At 50.1% G+C, this 3955-nt stretch overlaps 1 protein-coding gene across 3 annotated transcripts in view; it reads left to right on the plus strand.

Moving 5' to 3' along the window:
• The first annotated feature begins 15 nt into the window (after positions 1-15).
• The window catches only part of SIL1 (SIL1 nucleotide exchange factor), a 335801-nt gene continuing 331861 nt past the window's right edge, over positions 16-3955 (plus strand). Inside the window, exon 1 of one of the 3 annotated variants that reach the window (XM_025206016.1) lies at positions 16-74. The gene's annotated coding sequence lies outside the window, so the exon portion shown is untranslated. The remainder of the gene's footprint in view (positions 75-3955) is intronic. The other 2 variants (XM_025206046.1, XM_025206021.1) reach the window with 2 other exon arrangements.

Genomic DNA, 3955 nt, shown 5'->3' on the forward strand with positions numbered 1-3955 from the left:
CGCCTCAGTCGAGCCGGGGCCGGGACGCGCCGCGCCGCCTTCATCCCGCGTGGAAGCGGATTGTGGTGCGGCGGGTTAGTGCGGGGCCCGGGTGTTGTTTTTTTCGGAGAAGGACAGAAGCCAAAGCAGGTTCCTCCGCGCCAGGCGGGGGAGGGGGGTGATTGTCGGGTGGTTGTTGCCCGCGGGCGGGGAGCACCCAACACCCGCGTCTCGGGGCCAGGCAAGTCCCAGGGCGGCCCCACTGCATTTGGGTGGGGTTTTATACAGCTCGGGTTCAGATTTCTGTATTTTATTTATGTATTTTAAGGAAAATCCAAGCCAAATTAATTCCAAGCCCGTGAATCATTCAAGAGCCGTAAGTGGCCCTACCATCAAACATCCTCCACCCCCACCTGGGGCTTCAAGATGTTTCCAGATCATTTGGCAGACATCCTCTGTGCACTCCCAAGCCCAGAGGCTTGGGGTTCAGATGCCCTGGGTTTCGCTTGCCCTCAGCCTTGTGGCTGCAGAAGCAAGCTAGGGAGGAGTCTCCCAGTTCCATAAAGTGGGTGTAAAGCCAAGGCCTTCCCACTGGAAATGAAAATGGGAGGTTAACTATACATGACCTCAACCCAGGTACTAACCCATGCCAGCATTGTGGTTATCCCCTGTCCCTGGGAAAACCACCCTGATGATCATGGTATTTCCCCTGTATTCTCGCCCATTCCTCTGCAGTAAGGATGCAGGGAAATGAGTTTGTGGTCTGTGACCATTGTTCTTTCCCAAGGTTACCTTATCTGCATTGGGTGTCATAACTGGCCTATGCATCTCAACTCCTTTCAAACTGTCCCTCACAATCTGTTTCATATCTGGGAGGAGCGTAGTGACACACCCAGAACAGCAAAAAGGGGTGAGGGGTGTTCAGGACTCCCCAGCACCAGTTTGTCCTAGGGACTCAGAGTCTCCAGGGCTGTGTCTCGGTGCATGTGCCACATTAACTACATTGCAGCAGCTGTAAAACAGCAAAAAGAGCCCAGGCTTATGGCTGCATCCTGGACATGTAGTCTCAGCTATACCACCACACTGAGACACTGCAGTCCCCAACACAGTAGCTGCCAGGCCCCTGTTCCTGGGCAGCCTGCATTAGGGAAGGATACACTCATGGCATCCTCCCACTTAAGGCCTTGCATGGCCAAAACAGCCAGCAAGACATGTAGCTGGGGTTCCGCAATACAGCTATGCTGAACCCAAAAGAAGTGGCAACAGTAACCAAAACATGCCAGGCTCTCAGCCCCAGAGCATGCCAGCAAAACTGTCAAGCTCCAACCTTGGCCAGTTTGCTGCAGGGACTGATGCTTCCTTCCCCTGCCCCGCATTATCCTACTCAAAACACAGAAAACAAAAGGGGAAAAGGCGAGGGAGAGAACAGAGGTCTCAAACCCTGAGGCAGGCTTTCTCTCCCTGTACCTGAGGCTTTCCTTTCACATAGCTTCAGTCTGCTTCATCAGTGAAGAGTGGAGGGGGGGAGGGGGGGGGGACCCCCCCCCCCCCCCCACATACACACAGGAAACAGGCCCCTCTGGCTCCCAAATCAGCATTTAGGCTTCAGCAGCCCTAGGAGGAGGAAGAGAAAGAGCCCAGACCAGGTGGCCTCAACTTTAAATAACTTTTCTGATCTCATCGCAGGGCCCTGGTTAAAAAGCAGCCTCATCGCAACACTGCAAATGCAGACCAATCAAATCAAAGGGGAGGGGGAGGCAGCACTCCAGGATTTGGCTAGTCACTCAACTGGTTTTACAGGATCTGTTGAGGAATCTCAAGACAAAGGGTCTGGATGCAATAAGGGGGGATGGGAGGTGGGTCTCTCCAGGCCTAGAGGAAACAAAATACACATTAAAATAAAACCAGAATATACTTGACTACACATAGCCCCAAGTATATGTGGGTGTTACAGGTGCATCTCTGTACATTAACATCCCCCACAAGGATAGATTACAAGCCATAAGGAACATTGTCCCCAATGAGGATGCTGCTTCAAGCCTAGGATTCTGAAAAGGGGGGTGCATATGACAAAGTACTTCATTACATAAATCACAAAACATATTTTTCTCCAATTAAAGAGAAACTAGATGCTTTACTAATATGCTAGAGAGCTAGCACAACATTATTCCGTTTCAAATTAAAGCAAAAAAAATATTACTCTTGTAATATACACTAACTTGCTAGGTTTTAAATAAAGTTTATATGTTATGAGAGAGGTTTTGGAACTGGAAGGGCCCCTGAGAAGAAGAGTAATTTTCCCGTACTTATCCCAAGAGAGGGAAAGATTGTCACAGGAGCACGCAGCAGCACACCACATTTCTGGAGAGAGTACTCCCTTCAGATTGATGGGCGGCAAACCATGGCAGATACTTCTGGCCCCAGAGAAGGACAACCTGGGAGAGACTTCAGCATCAGAGAAAGACTCTCCTGTCAATGCCTGCCTGTGGTTTTCAGCAGCACCGTGGCACTGGAAAAAGGTACAGGTGGTCAGAGGACCACCGCTGATGGAAGTTCTGCTGTGGGAGCTCAAGGATCATGTTTGTGGAGCCAATCCAAAGCAGCCTGCATTAAGTAGGTACTGAGAGGGGAATGGGGAGGATCAAATGGGCTCATCCGTGTGCGAGGGTAGGATTGCTCCCTGGAGCCTGAAGGAACTGTTTCTTGCATTCTTCATTTTGTTTCATTTCCTGTTGTGGTTTTTTTGCTGGGACTGGAGTTAATTTTTCCGGCCACTACACAGGCCTGAACAGAGGTTTTGGACTTAAAAGGGCAGTGGCTTCTGCTGAGTACCAGTCCTTGGGATGGATTGTGAGCCACAGGTTTTGGTCTCTTTGACCCTGGGCTGAAGCAAAACAGTCCCTTTTCTGGAAAGGAGGGCTGCCCCTGGTGATCTGTTCTGGAATTAAGAAGCCATGGTGTGGTAAGGATGAGGCGGGAGCCCCATAGAAAGGCTTGGCAGTCCAAGGTGATCTCCCTGGGCAACAAACTCCCAAGCAACAGAAAAGGAACATCAAAGTCATAGCAGGGAAGAAGGCAACATCATAGAGTGGCTAAAGGAGGTAACAATAAGTGCTTCCTTAGCCTAAACACACATGGGGAAGATGTCAACATGCCAAGGACCTAGGCCTTACAGCACCTATTATTGACATCTTGGTGCATTGGCTAGGAAGCTCAACTTCAGCCTAATTTCAGAAGGGAAAATGGACGTACAGCCTGGTGTGATGGCAGAGGCAGAGGCATTACCGCAAACTCTGAGCCTAACGGCTCAGGTTCTACAGCAGCAGCAGCAGCAGGCAGCTTGACAGATAGCCCTGGATGAAAAAATTGCTTAGCAATGAATAGACCTAGTGGAATATGATTGACTTCAAAGTTCCAAAGATGACTCGAGAGGACGATGTAGAGGCTTTCTTGGAAGCTTCTGAGAGGGTAGCGGTAGCAGTGGGCCTAGAGAAAGTAAAATGGGCCAACAAGTTGGCAGTGCAAGGTGGGGCAGGCTCAGGCAGCAAGGTGGGGCAGGCTCTGGCAGCATATCAAGCGATGTCCAGGGTAGAGGCCCAAGGTTATGACAAAGAAAAAAGAGAGATTCTTTATTGGTTAGCCAGTACTTTGGAACAATATTGTCATTTATTCCAAATGAAGAAGAGGAGAGAGGACAAAATGCCAAGGGTCCTGCTGCAGAACCTGACAGACCTTTTGGACAAATGGCTGAAACCCATGTTGGCATCCAAGGGAGAGATCTGCCTGGAGCAATTTTTGGCTGACCTGGAGGAAACTACAAAGAGCTGGGTCCTGTGTCATCCACCAAAGACCTTGGCAGAGGCCCTACGCCTGGCCAAGCACTTTGACAGTGCCCAGGCTGACCCTTAGTGGGAAAGAAGCAATAAGATTGTGGGGCTACTTACCCTCAAGACTCTGGATAAAAAGATAGGGAAAG

This window comes from Alligator sinensis, unplaced genomic scaffold (assembly GCF_000455745.1).
Source record: "Alligator sinensis unplaced genomic scaffold, ASM45574v1 scaffold156_1, whole genome shotgun sequence".
Lineage (NCBI taxonomy): Eukaryota > Metazoa > Chordata > Crocodylia > Alligatoridae > Alligator > Alligator sinensis.